Raw genomic sequence first — 15702 nt, 5'->3', positions numbered from 1 at the left:
ATTACCGCAATCACAAGAGCTCGTCGTATCTGACGCCGCAGTCGAATGAATAGCATTGCTGCTTCGTGTTAGAGGTTCTGGATTCAGATCTGGGATGTTCTGATTGAGCGTTCTGTGGTTTTATTCAGTCCTTCCGGGTCAGTGCCGGGATAGTACCTCAAATTATGTCACGACTGCTTCTGAATTCTTTATGCGCTGATCATCCTACCGCTGGACTCATAGTCTGATATCGTCATTAAATAAACCAGAAATAAAACAGACTTCGCCAGCAGTTCTTATCCTGAGAAACATAAATCTAGTTCCGTCCCATTTTAAGATTCATGTTTGTGTTACATGCCCTGCTCACCTTATCTCCTTCATTTGATCACTGTACTATTTAATGAAGGATATAAATTATGACGTTCCATATTATGCAGTTTTCTCGAGTCCCTGTTATTTCCGACTCTGTGGAAGTGCAAATAACCCCTTCTCTTAAGCACCCCGTTCTCGAATACCGTCAATTCATGTCCCTCGCTTAAAGTGACAGACGAAGATTCAGAATCGTGCAAAACAACCGGCAAAGGAATATCCTGCATATATTAATCTTTACATATTTACGTAGAAGAGAGGAAAATAAAATATCCCGAACAGAGTTGTGGCAAACGTTGCATTAATGTATTCAGCCATTAATTTCTTGGTTCCCAAATATTTGAAAGTTGTCACATTTTCGAAAGATGTATTAGCTGTGTTTATGGCATGATTTTGCATGCGTTCTGATGACAAGGCATGAATATATACTTATTTTTTCTCTGCGTTTACTTTTATACTACACTTGGTCGTCGCCTTACGACCGACTTCCGTTCTGACTGACAGGTCGTATGTCAGCCATATATTTATTAACAATATTTTTTAACCTTTCTGATCTTTTTATCATCTTTATAATTTATTTATTTATCATTTTTTTGTGGTCATAAGTGCGGCCAGTCGTAAGGTGACGACCAAGTGTATTTCGTTTAAGCCTACTAGCGTCTAACACAGCGTCCGCAGTTTTCTTTATGGGGTTTGTATTTTCGTTCAATAAGTCATCATGAGCATAGTCCAGAAGTTGGTGTATCTTATTTCAGCCCAGTCCTTCCTGGGTTTCGTGGAGCTTTACTAATGGTATATTCTGAAGCAGAGTTGAAAAGCAACTTCGATTAGGCATCTCTTCTTTCAGACCATTGTGATTAGGACATGTATGAAACAAATGCTTACCTATACTAAATCTACCATAGGTTTCGTTTAAATATATTTTAAATATCCTAACATTCCGTACGCAAAACGAAATGAATGACTACACTGTACAATCATTTTCTCCCAATTCAACGATAGCCTCCTCGAGGTATATAAATAGACGATGTAATTCTAAGAAGGTCCTGATGATGGTATATTACACCTGAGACTACCGGGTTTTTGGGCTTTGTCCATCATCTGGTATTCTAAAAAACTAGAGAACACAACGTTTCGGAAACTGGATCTGTTTCCGTCCTCAGGTGAGGGGGTGGGAGACACCTACATTCTTCGGTCCTTTGGAAAGAGCTAACCTCAATAACTGGTCCGGACGATGGACAAAGTCCAAAAACCAAGCAACTCTTAGACGATGTAATGTTCCATAACATTTTTGTAAACAATAAGCAATATGGCGGACTGTCAGTTATCTCTCGAAACATACATAAAATGCTTGAAAGTCTGAAAATACAGAGAGAATTCTGTTGACACGACGTCGCACTTTGTTGCTGTATTCCTTTTGGCGCAGAGTTTGAAGCTTTTGCGCATGCGTATATTGTTTGTCATGCGTATCTACTTTTATGCCGCATGCGCGGGTTATTTAAACTCTCACTACATGTACTGTTTAGTAGAACGAACCAAACCGTGCATGAGCATATGTTTTAAAAATATGTTTCATGATTTACCTGTGCGAATATTTTGAATGCTTGTGGTCGTCTTCCTTCTGTTGGTAAATATATTTACGAATGCTTTATTTTTTACACATATCTAAAAATCGACCCCCGTCTTTTTTTTTTCCTTTTTAGAAAAGGAAACTTGTGAAAAGTCCGCATCACCAGGAAAACGTTATCGGTTCACTAATGTCACCTGCTATGAAGTTGGTGGATGAATGTTCGACCCACCGAGTCCGGCTTCTCCTCCCCCCTCTCCCACTCCCCCCTACCCTTTCTCTCCCTCCATCTCGCCTCCCATTCCTCTCTTCAGTCCACCTCTTTCTCTTCTCTCCCCTTCACATACACATACGTACGTGCATGAGGAGAATGGGAGGTAAAAAAGCTGGAGGTCTGAGTGGGATGGGTATGAGGAGGTGGGGGAGAGGGAGGGTTTGCCCCTCACTGTTGCTAGGCGACCGCCAGGTTGGGTTGGGAGAGCCCACAACAGGGTGGGTCCCAAAAAAATATTGTGATCCCAAAGTAGGTGGCTGACTGGTTACGTGGGTGCCTGTGGCTCGGCCTCTGTGAAGAGACTTTCGTGTTCTCTTCTGCTTACACAGTGTTCTCTTTTGACAACAGATGCAGAGAGAGAGAGAGAGAGAGAGAGAGAGTAGTGCGGTGGCTCGATGAGGATACTGTTCAGAAAATTGTGGATCGAATTCCCGCTGTTCCTGTTCGTCCTCTTGACAGATTTTGTGCTTCATTCCTTCAAAATAAACAGACGGACAACCGAAAAGGCTGTAGGCACCTGCTTCACGCTGGTTTCTTCCTTGGGTTTATTCTTCGACCCTGAAGATGGAGGCGATATGATCCTTCGAAACGTCCGTTTACTTTAAACAGTTTACACGGCGTTGTATCCGAGAACACATAACTCTAACAACAGCTGTGAGAACTTCAAACCCTTTTATTAAGGAATGGATGGAATGGTTATTATTAATGTGAAGTAAGTATAAGGGTAGGAAGACTAACTTGTACTTCGCACCTTCTTTGAAACAGGCTTTTTTTCCCCCCCTTGGCTCTACAGCCCCAGTGGGCCTAGGCCTACCTCCGTGAACTTCTCCGTTCACTTCGGTTTTTCTAGATCTTACACATTCGGTAGGACTCCTTGGTCGGGTGATCAGCTCGTCGCAAGGCCTCTACCTGTACACAAACATCCATGCCCTGAGTGGGATTCGAACCCACGATCCCGGCTTCCGAGCGAGAGAAGACAGTGCATGCCTTAGACCGCTCGGCTACCGTGCCCGACTTGAAACAGGCTTACTGTAAGTTATAGACACGCTCCGAGAGGGACTGGGTTTGTTTCTTTAGCTAATTAACAATGAAGTATCAACTGTCAGGTTATGAGCAGTAGAATGAGAGATGTAGGATAATTATGAATGTTTATACAGGCACTTTAAAGGGACCTTTCGCTCGGAGAATCTTAGAAACATTACGAATAATCTCAACACATCTCGCCCCTATCTGGGGTTCAATCTGTTGCCTCCGAACATACGTACACTGAGAGACGGTGGCACCATAATTGTGTAAAGTCATCACGTATTTCTACGCTAATAACGCGCTCGAATTTTGAAGCTTTTCATGGGGGTTTCCCTTTCCAACTATTCGTTATAGCAGTCTCTCCGCTATTCACGGCATGTCTGCATGTTTGTATACTGTGTCGAAATGCTTGCACCGCCACGGTACCGAGGTATTAGCTGCATAACGTACGCGTACGCTGGAGTACAACGGTGTTTAGAGGGCTACTTATAACTGAAATGTACTTTCTTGGTAGCTAACCCCATGGAGTTGAGTCCTTCTTGAGAAGCCACCAGTCGGTTAGCTACTTAAGAATTTCCCAACATTTTATGGAGCCCGGAGGTTCGTTACCCTGTTCACAAAGCCCTTCACTGGTTTCTCTTCTGAGCCAGATTAATCCAATCATATTTTTCTAAGAATAATGTTCTTTCTTGGTAACAAATTAGAAAATAAAGAATCGGTGAATGGACAAACGTTTATGTCAGCAACATGTTTTTATGTCTACCTTTTTAGCATTCGTTTAATTTATTAACACACCCCCTCCTCAAATAAGATTAAAGTATATTACTGCACCAGAGCTCTGATAATTGCAAAAGGGGTTCCACAGTGTTAATCTTCATGATCGAGAGCAGGGATAGCTCGGTATAGTAACGAGACTAAGGGCTGGACGACCAAGGGATGGGGGTTCGAGTCCCGGCAGGGTCAAGAATTTTCCTTTCTCCACGTCTGAGGTCCACCAAGCCTCCTATCCAATCGGTACCCGGGGCTCTTTCCTCGGGGGTAAAGCGGCTGGAGCGTGAAGCTGACATCTCTAACTAGTTCCGAGGTCAAGAAAATGCGGTTCTATATATCTACTCCACCATACGCCTTCATGGCGTAGTGCTTAATTCAGCTTTACGTTACCTTTAGGGCTACACACTCGTAAAGTGTATCCACGTCATACCTTGTGGACGCAACCTTGCAGAAGAAGAGTTGTGTAACACCAGCGCATGTCTGCAAGAAGTATGAGACAAATAGAATCTAGAAGCGTTCTGTTGATTGCGTCACGGTCTACGTCACTAATGATGACACTAATGTATATGGACTAATTAGGGATGGAGAATATACCAGACTTTGTCTTTTCGGTGTAGGCTACTCGTACACTACGGAGCATTCTGTGCCAGAAGGCAGGAACAATCAAATTCCGATCCTTCATTTGGAGCATACAATGACCTTAACTTACAAAGTAGTACAGATAAGCAGCGGCACGCACACAGGGAGTCTACACAGAATAACAGTGCTGAAAACAAGAAGTAGCCGCTGAAGCACTACAGACATAGGGCGAGTAACCCTGAGAATTTTAATTTTTAAAAGAATTTTTAAATTAGAACTGAAGATTTTAAAAGTGCCAGTTCATAATAATCAAAATAGACGAGTGTATGTAACAAAGATAATGCACAAATCAGACAGATATCAGCGAAGTACTAAATTCTAATAAATCGAAACCTGTTAGTAACGACGAAAAGAACAACTGGGAAGACTCATGGTTTTAAATTTTAAACTAAGCGCAGTGTAAGAGCTACGTAAGTGTATATACCTGGTGATGGCCGTTTGCGGCCGTAACATGTAGTGTAGAAGAGGGCAAGACAAAAGACCTACAATAAATTGTTGCACTTGGGACGGTGTTTATGTCATATATAGTATAGAGCGCAACAGGATGCTGAAATACAATATTACAAAGTAGTTTCAGGACATTCTAAAACACTGCCCTTTTTGTGAGCGCGTTTCACTCTCTCTTCGGTTGGTGACACCACTGCAGTGTGATCGCGACACCCTGTAATTGTCATAGCGTTTTAACTTGGAAGGAGGATTCACTATCCAAATCTGGTTATGAAGACGTAGACTGTGTAGTCTGCTTAAAAATAGTTTTCATTCGTTTATCAATATAACCGGAGCCGGTGTAGCGCAGTCAGTATAGCGACCGGCTACGGACTGGAAGACCAAGGGGTCGGAGTTCCGAGTCCTGGCAGGATCTAAAATTTTCTCTTTCCCATGACGTTCAGACCGGCTCTGGGACCCACCCAGCCTCCTATCCAATGGGTACCGGGGATTCTTTCCCTGGGGTAAAGCAGCCGGGCCGTGAAGCTGACCACTAACCTCCAACTAGTGCAGAGATTAAGTAAATGTGGATCTATACATACATTCCCCCATACGCCTTTATGTCATAGTGTTTAATCAGTTAAGCACAGGGATAACTTTACATTTTTATCATTATAAAATGTATGGTCGATCACAGTGGCCGCGTTATCTAGGGCTCGTACGGTCTTGAAACAATGGAAAATTGGATCTTGTATTGAAATCCTGCACAGGACGTGAATGTATGCTGGCGTTTTCCCTTGCTTGTATAAGTCCTGCACGATCCTGTGCTTAAAGGAGTTGACTAAATTGACTAAAGGATTCATTGCTTGAGTAAATTAATAATGAATCGGAACGGGGCAAAACTTCCAAGCCATGGTAACTGAAGAAGAACCCGCGATGTATCAGAGGTACATAAAATGAACTGAAATACATATCTACCATGATATTTTATTATGTGGTCAGGTGATCCTAATTCATTTTTACGTGTGACTTCTTGTTAAAGATATTTCGAAGTGAAATCACACATGAAATACACAAAATTATAGCCTAAAATTTCATTAAACCAAATTTATAACGCGCAGTGACGTGGTTGAACGTTTAATCACTTTTATGAAGTTCAGGTTTAAATAGTTACCGTACAGAGTTGTCTCGTGTGACGTATATCTTCGAAACTGCGGGGGTTACACGCAGATGATACTGCATAGTGATTCTTTTAACATGAGTGTCAGGCCGCGCCATAGCTCAAGAGGTTAGTCGCTGGCTTCCCACCGCGGCGGCCCCGGTTCGCTCCCGGGTCTGGTCAAGTGAGATTTGTGGTGGACAAAGTGGCGCTGGGGCGGGTTTTCTCCGAGTACTTCGGTTTCCCCTGACAATCTTCATTCCATCAAATTCTCCATCATCATAATCACCCGGGGCAGGCTACAATAGGCCAATCAGTGGACCCAGTTGGACTCCACCCCCCACTAAGTTAGTTAAGAAAAAACATAAGTGTCATAGAAGGAACGAAACACTGAAATATTAATTTTAGACATTTTGTTAACTTTCAGAAACGGTATAACTTTTAAATGCACCTCATTACAAATAAGAGCTTCAGTAAGTAACTGCATGGAGCTGACTCCTTCCCGAGAAACCAGCAGTTGTTGAGCCACTCAGAAAATTCCCAAAATGTCATGAAACACGAAGGTTCATTACTATTCGATATCTCTACATAAAGAGTTATTCTGACCAAATTAACTCGTCTTAATTTAAAAAAGGAGCAGGTATTAAGACTTTGCCATATTCAAACATTTCAATTGTATGTACTCGTAGTTCTCGAGGTTCTCATATTTCTGTCTTCTGGGATATAACGCAATGTAAGGTAAAAGGTAAAGTTGTCCCTGTGCTTAACTACTTAAGCACTGTGCCATGAAGACGTATGGGGGAGTGGATGTAAAGACCCACGTTTTCTTGACCTCTGCACTAGTTGGAGGTGAGTGGTGAGCTTCACGCCCCAGCCGCTTTATTTCCGGGGAAAGAGCCCCGGGTACTCATTGGATAGGAGGCTGGGTGGGCCCCAGAATCGGTCTGGACGCTGTGGGGAAGTGAAAAATATTTCCCCCACGGGACTCGGACAGCGACCCCTTGGTCGTCTAGCCCGTATCCAGTCACTATACCGACTAAGCTACCCCAGAATCCGTTGAAAATAAACCGACGTTTCGGAGGAACGTGTCACCATCTTCAGTGTCGAATAACAGCGTAAAAGAAGGTGGCAAGCAAAGTCTGTAGTTATTCTGAACCACAGTGTTCGAATTTTAGCTACTTTTTATTGGATACAGCTGATTGCACAGTCGGCGCATTGGAACTTTCTTGTGCTCAAGAATACGAACGGATCTCCGAAAAACTAGGAGGAACTCACTTCTAGCAAACTTTTGAGATTATGATATTATCTAACCTACGCTGGAAGCCATACTGTATAAAGCTCAAACGAAAATGACAGTATGGTACAGGAGACTGAGAACGGAAACTGAGACTGTAGCTTAGCTTCGCATCTTTAAGAAGACAGAAGTGGGTGGGTGGGAAGACTAACGTCAGCAAGATGGAGGCACAGCTCCCGCATCTACCCACCACTTCCTAGGGATGAACAAACTCGACATAAGCTTTCTTTTCGTACTTTTTTTTTGTTTCTTCGTTTCTGTCCCTCTGATTCATGTTTATGAAATACTAATAAAAACAAATCGTAATTACCTGAAACCGTACAATTTTAGAATGAAAGGCAAATTGATAGCGGTATGTGAGCCTACTGATGGAGGAGAGGGGGGACACATCCGTTTCCCCTTTTTGAAACATTTCGACGTAGCTGAAAATATAAACAGACTTGAGGTTTTTAGCGATGTAATATACTGTTTACACACAACGTTTCTCTCCGTCACTCCTGTTTCCTATACTGCCTTCTGGAGCTCTAACAGTCGCCACCAATTCGCTGTTTGTAAAAATCTGATCGTTGTATGTTTGAACCGAGCAAAATGGTTCAAGCGATAACTCTCTCGATGTTTACCCCCCTGTTCAGATCCCGGCGGGGATGCCGACTATCCTAACACGCGTTTCGTGGCTTTTCTTAATCTTGCCAGGTGTTTCGAACTGAGGGAAACATTTGTAATTCATCTTCTGCAATGCCCATATTCCACGTTCACAAGTGATGCTGCTCAGCAGTAAGGAACCCCTCCTTAAGTCTATACGAAGCGATGGTACGAACACTTGAACCTCAGTTCGCCTAACCACAAATTCTCGAGGTCTTGTATGGCATAATTGGCGGACGGACGAGGGTTTGGATGCTGTTAGCGACTATCCTTGAGATGAAGGTGGAGTCGAACCGACACAAGCGAGTGGGTGGGTCTCAATGCAGCTGCCTCCAACGGGACAATTAGGATACTTGTTTATTATTTCCAGTAACGCCCTTAACACTTGAACATTCTTGGAGATTAATCTGGACTGTTATTATTTGCTGTTTAGTCCCTTGCATCAATACAAATTTCTGAAATTATATGCAGTGCGTACATGCAAATGTGGAGCACTTCTCTACGCGTCTGCACTTTGTATGTCTGTTATGGTTTTCTTCTTCCTCTTGCTCCACTTTGGAGCATAGGGCTCATTTCTCGGTTTCATGATCATTTTACAGACGGTAGGACTCCTTGGACGGGTGATCAGCTCGTCGCAAGGCCTTTACCTAAACATAGGACAACACAGACACAATAAACGCATACACACACCAAACATCCATGCCTTTGTGTGGGATTCGAATGCACGATCCCGGCTTCCGAGCCAGCGAATACAGTACATGTCTTAGACCGCTCGGCTACCGTGACCGGCCTGTTATATGTTAGAATTCCTTAAATTACGTAGCTGGGAACAGTTGGAGCTCATTAAATTCATAAGGTTTCAATTAACTACTGAAACCTTGATTATTTTTTCCATAAAATGTTAATTACCGACCGATTTATGAATACAGATATGCATAAACTATTTACAATTCATTGTTTTTGTAATGGACGTTCGTAGACATACAGGACATTTATATGCATGCAATACAGTCTTCAATTCAACTTCTCAGATTGCTGGTCGAATTTCCCCTTAGTATATGCTTTCACGTAAATTCAATTCTGACTTCTCACCCTGCAACCGAAAATTTTAATTGCCTTGCTGTTATTTCCGTCACTATCCTATTTTTCTCATTTCTGATTTAGTATACCATATTTCAGTCAACAGTACACAATGTGTGTAGAAGATAAAGCATCCTTCAATAATCTAAGAGAGGACGAACGAAATTAGAGGTGTGGATATGTCACTTTTGAAACGAACTTACTTCAGAGCACTGATGGAGGCGGCATGTCACAGTTCGTGAATTGGCGGGATTACGTATTATCCACTAGTTAAGCCAGATATTCTACTGTGGATATTGCATGACACACAAAACATCAATCACTGAACGCGCAGAAAAACACGCAGGGCACATATACTAAGTTTCTTTAGAATACGTGGGAAAATTTCCAAGACTGGAACGAAAATTTGTAACAGCTTAAATGTGATTACTTATTATTGTATTAATATTGAAAGCAGCTACTGGCAGCACCTAAGAATTACTGGTTTAAGCCACCAGTTAAAAGTTCTGCCTCACGGAAAGTAGATACATTTGTTGCTAAGTCAGAGTGATTGAAAAATTATCCTGTCGACACGATAGTCACTTGTTGCTTTCCGTAATACTGAAATATATATAGTATATTAGTGACTATAGACGGAGGTTGGATTGGTGAATAGATTTATTGGACACTCACAGGTCGCAGCTACAAATAACTATATCAGTCTCACTGGCTTACACATTCTACAAAGATTACTGTAACTGCAGCTCACAAAATAAAGTCTTCTGTATTTGCTTTCACTAGTCGTTGCTTGGTAACAACAGTGGCTATTCCTCTGTAAAGTTTTCACTAGACGTTTCCTGGTAACGAATCTTAGCTGGTTAACACTGAACTCTGAGCTCTCTTATGAATGAATCAATGAATTCTCTCATTTATAACTCGGGGCGAACCGAAGAGACCACCACCTCGAACAGTTTGTCAATTACTGCGTCTATTCGTTGCCAAGGGAACGTGTTTTTGGCTAGCCGTTTTCTAGCAACGCACTATTCGTCACATTAGTCGACCTCCCGTGTGGAGGCGGGGTCGAATACCTCCACCGTAACCATACGAGTCGTAGTTGGCAACGAAAAGGGAAGTCTCGAATCTGCGACAGTAAAATATGGTCACGAGTCCCACGAAACTCGGCCCTGAGGATGACTGCGCTGGCGAGGACTAGCAGCAATTGTAAACGACAGACCCCTTCTTCCGTCAGAGAGAGTGCCCCCACATCAACAAACCCGCAACTCTCAGACAGTAATAAAAATCTGGTCGTAAGCCTCAGATGGGTGCTTTGTTCCAAGACAGGCTCGCCGACTAACCGTCGGTCGTAACATAAGACTCAGACTCAGACTTATTAGTCGACGAAACAGCTCTGTATATCGTAACTGAAAATCCAGGTTTGCTTCCCAATAAACAGATGATATATATGCATCAGTTGCGTAACGTCGACAAGCTAGGTCTTTGTAGGCTTCTATCAAGGACCACAGGTTTAAACCCCTGCGTTATAAGTTACGGGTGCAACAAGTTGGCTAATTCGATACTGCAGTATTACCGGATCACCTTGGCACTTCCCAAACTCCCGGTCACCTCCTACCCCCTCTTTTGAATCCTTCACGTGAAATCTCATAAGCAGTGAAGTGAAGCCATCCACCCCATCCACCCACTCGCACACGTGTACACACCCCAATCATCCACCAACCACATCAACATGCATACTGCATTATCCTCAGTGGAGGCGAGGCTGAACCAACAAGCTTCAGTTACGGAATGCTGGATGGGTTCTAAGGAAGCTGAGGAATAGGACACACCATACATCCACCCCACCAGCAACAAGCTTATCTTCACCGTATGATATATTCGTAACTATCCCAGATCTTGTTTCTACAGGGCGGAGTTCGATCTGATTAGGGATCCTTTTGAATCTTGCCAGCATATATATGTTTCTGAAACGGGCCGTAACTCCGAAAGAAATACTTATACATTAAATTTATTCCTTCCCATCACGTTTATGTTTTATATATCTGTATGTTCGTTCTAGTTTAATTTTTATTACACTTCAGTACACGGAGGCTAGAATGAGGCTATTGACTGCGCCGACAACTACATAGACCTGTATTGCCACAACGAAATTTCGTATTAGTATTGTGTTTGTATGATATGTTCCGGACAACTGTTAACTGTATGATTAGCCTATGGAGTATGGTGTGAGATATGAAGAAATGTGTAATCCTCAAAGAAGAATTATCTTAGTGCGTGTTCTTGTACTGCATATTCCAAATGAACCAACGACAGTTGGAAAACGCGGCGGAGATGAGAACTGGGTACTTTACAAATACGACTTTTGTGCGTTCCTGTTACATAAGGCGAACTGTTTAACTATCAAAATTCCTTACAGCCTCAATATATTCCGCTGCAAAAGCAAGTCATTTCTTTGAATTCACAAAATTGCAAAGATATTTAATAGGTTTAAATACTGTTTGACTTGTAGAACTCGAACCATAAGTAAAGTAAAACAGTAAAGCTATCCCTGTAACAGGCCGTGAAGGCCTATAGGGTTGTGAGATGTTGAGGCTCCCACATTTTCTAGACAATCGGCTCACAGATGGCGGTAAGGTTGTCAGCCTTACGCGCCGGCCGCCCTTTACCCCCAGGAATATTCCTGGTACTCATTTCTGTTAGAGGCTGAGTCGACCCCAGGGCCATAGTGCGGCTGGAAGGGTTAGGTCAATTGAAAAGAAAGCCACCTCATCGGGATTCGATCCCGCGACCTTCCGGCTTGTAGCATAGTGCCTCAATCAACTTCGCCACCATAAGTAAGACATATATAAACTCGAGTTGCAGGAATTTTCAGTTATAGGTTAAACAAATAATTATAATTGATGCGGTAGTGTAATATGCAGGCAGTTATGCGAACCCAGTGTCCACCATGTTTACGATCATGACCCTTTTCTACATCAAAGACCAGACTCTCACATGAGAGAGCCTTAAAGACCATGTTCAATTCGGATGATAACAATTTTTATTTGGATCGATCTAGCTGTAAGTCACCGGACACAGAAGCCTTCTTCTCTCATCTTTCGCCCCCACCCCCCAAAAAATTCTTAGATTTTTAAAACACACGAATCTATACTCGACCTGTAGTCCTAACTTCACGACAGACTGATGGAATTACAGAACATTATGGTTTGAGAACTACAAAGTATATGAGATTGGAATCTTGAAACATAATTATTTGAATAATGAATTCTGATTAAGAACTTTCTAATAACGGTAACGGAATTTAGACTGCAAGGAGAAGTATTAACATGCTGTGTAAAGCAAACTCCGTGGTTTTAGTCCGCAAGCGAACTATACCGACCGAGCGACCGCGGCTTATCGGCGAAGTTAATTCCAACTTTTGTGGACAGAGGGTGTCGCGTGGTCAGCGCAACGAATTCCCACTGCCGTTAATATCGGTTTTCCAGACCGGAGCCGCTATTTCCTTGAAACAGCTCCTCAGTTATCCTCATGGGGCTGAGTGGACCCCGTTCCAGACCCACTACTTATCAGAAAATCTGGTAGCGCCGGGAATCGAACCCGGACCTCTGGATCTGTAGCCAGGAACTCTGACCACTAGACCACAGAGGCGGTCCAACATGCTATGTAATACTGGTAAATAAAAGGACCATGTTAGTATTACGATAGCTAGACGGTATGCACTGAAGAATGAGTAAGATAAACCACGGGATTCTGTATCATATTTTCAGTTTTTTATTTCCCGTATCGCGTTTCCTGCTGCGTAATCGATCTTTAAATGAATATAATTTGCGCATCTAGTAAATGTCTCGTCGTTCAATCCTCTGTTCTTATGTTCGCTACAGAAAACTACGAGAAAAGTAACTCAAAATAAACAATATTAGGAAATTCGAAATGCGAGTCACGCTTGTTGAACTGTCAGTCTTCGAACGCAGCCTACAATGTACCGTGTCACACTTAATTTATGTCTCACTGAAGTCTGTAAATATTGTTTGTTTTACTATAGTTTATCTGTGATTGAATATTTCGATGTTAGTCCGTATCAGTCAATAATGGCATATGCTGATGTATAACCAGTTGGACAAAACGGGAGAATATCGTGTCCTAATTTAAAGTAATGGCATGTACTGTCTTCGCTCGCTTGGAAACCGGGATCGTCGGTTCGAATCCCACTCAGGGCATGGATGGTTGTGTGCGTTTTTCTGTGTTTGTGTACAGGTAGAGGCCTTGCGACGAGCTGATCACTCGCCCAAGGAGTCCTACCGAATGTGTAAGACCTAGAAAAACCGAAGTGAATGGAGAAGTTCATGGACGTAGGCCTAGGACTACTGGGGCTGTAATGCCAAGGGAAAAATAATTTAAAGTAATATACCGGTGTTCGTCTAGGAGGACTGAGGACTTCATGAGCCAGGTTAATAGGTACGTACCCGGCTCAGGAGTGCGTGAGAAGAATAGTAACCTCAGGGTCTGGTTTACTTATTTAGCTCACCAATAGATTTGGAAGTAAAAACGTAATTGAATAGTACCAAACGACGTGAGTCTACCATCATTGATTCAATAGGAAAACAAACAGTTAAATCAATGCACTCAACCTGAACAGCGTGATTCTGGCATTAGTGGTTCAAAGACAGAGACAGTCTCCATATTATATTGTGTATGTAGACTTATTTACGTTATATGAGTAAAAAAAAAGGTAAAGCTATCCCTGTAACAGACCGTGGAGGCCCATGGATTGTGAGATGTCGAGGTTCCCATATTTCCTAGACAGTTGGTTCACAGGTGGCGGTGACGTCAGCCTTACGCGCCGGCCCCCCTTTACCCCCAGGAAGATTCCTGGTACTCATTTCTGTCAGAGGCTGAGTCTACCCCAGGGCCATAGTGCGGCTGGAAAAATCCAGTGACCTCGTCAGGAATTGGACGCGCGACCTTCCGGCTTGTAGCACAGTGCCTCCACCAACTACGCTACCGCGCCCGCCCCTACGCTATATGGGAGCAAAGATAAAAATCACAGCTCTGGCTTGAAATGTTACAGTCGTTGAGTGCACCTTCAAATACGGTATAGAGCCAAAATACTTGAAGGATGGACTTAGGGCTCATGTATTTGCGACCGCTTAATTGATGGAACAAACTGCTTACGGCGCATGGGTGCCAGAATCGCGTTTATATTCTTACATTGAGTTCAGTGGAACGTAAAGTGCTGCCTTCTATAAATAAGACCCATCCGAAATGCGGTTTCCTCGGCTCGCAAAATGTAGCATCATATAAGGCCCCTATAGGCGAAGCGGGAAATTTTAAACCTAAACTCTATTGCGCCGGTCACGGTAGCCGAGCGGTCTAAGGCGTGCACTGTCTTCGCTCGCTCGGAAGCAGGGATCGTGGGTTCGAATCCCACTCAGGGCATGGATGTTTGTGTGCGTTTTTCTGTGTTTGTGTACAGGTAGAGGCCCTGCGACGAGCTGATCACCCACCCAAGGAGTCCTACCAAATGTCTAAGATTTAGAAAAACCGAAGTGAACGGAGAAGTTCATGGAGGTAGGCCTAGGCCCACTGGGGCTGTAGAGCCGTGGGGGTGGGGAAACTCTATTGCAGAAAACTGAAAGTACGCAGTTCCGTGTGACAAACACTGCTGTTGTGTTATATACTGTCATCTACTCGCTGACGATATATACCCCTGTTTCTATTCATGACAGGAAACAATCTGTTTCACTTCATATGTCTGACGGACATTTTTTTCAGAATCCCCTACTCTTACCGGCACTGTAAGTCCCCCGCGAGATCGTGAACGGCCAATTGCACCCTCTCCTTTCAGACTTACACACTGCAGAGCTGGTACAGTAGCCATTATGTCACTTATATGTAAGAAATGCTCTAATTCTGCATTACGAGTAATGAAAAGGGCAATGGCGACTGTTTAAATGTATCTGTAAACTACTTGAAAAAATATAACTTGAGAGTAATAATTATTGGTACAGGGCCTAACCGCAGGTCTGTTATGAGCACCCCACAACTTCTGGCTTCATACCTCTCAAAGTGAAATAACGAAAAACGTGTTTTCTAACAAAGAAACTAATTTGGTGATGAAGCGCCGCCTCTGCGGTCTACTGATGAGAATTCATGGCTACAGATCCACAGGTCTGGGTTCGATTTCCGGCGCTACCAGAGTTTCTGAGAAGTAGTGGGTCTCGCACGGAGTCCATTCAGTCTCGTGAGGATAACTGAGGAGCTACTTGAATGGAGAAGTAGCGACTCCGGTCTAGAAAACCGAAATTAACGGCTATGGGGATTCGTTGGGCTGACCACGCGATACCATCTATCCGCTAAAGTTGGCACTAACTTCGCCGACAAGCGGCGGTCGCTCGGTCGGTATAGTTCGCCTTCGGACTCAAACCACGGAGTTTTTTTTTTTTTGTTTTTGGTGACGAAGTGACCAACGTTTGTGTCAAAAG

General features: G+C 43.2%; 1 protein-coding gene across 3 annotated transcripts in view; it reads right to left on the bottom strand.

Moving 5' to 3' along the window:
* The window catches only part of LOC111875444 (zinc finger protein 624), an 88299-nt gene that overhangs the window by 13236 nt on the left and 59361 nt on the right, over positions 1–15702 (bottom strand). The window contains exon 1 of one of the 3 annotated variants that reach the window (XM_033755809.1): positions 1932–2012. The exons of the other annotated variants lie outside the window; for them this stretch is intronic. The gene's annotated coding sequence lies outside the window, so the exon portion shown is untranslated. Of the gene's footprint in view, positions 1–1931; positions 2013–15702 lie in introns of those variants that run through there. 3 annotated transcript variants of the gene reach the window in all.

Source organism: Cryptotermes secundus, unplaced genomic scaffold, assembly GCF_002891405.2.
Source record: "Cryptotermes secundus unplaced genomic scaffold, Csec_1.0 scaffold304, whole genome shotgun sequence".
Taxonomy (NCBI): domain Eukaryota; kingdom Metazoa; phylum Arthropoda; class Insecta; order Blattodea; family Kalotermitidae; genus Cryptotermes; species Cryptotermes secundus.
The sequence above is the reverse complement of the archived record's forward strand: the minus strand, read 5'-3'. Positions and strand labels throughout refer to the sequence as shown.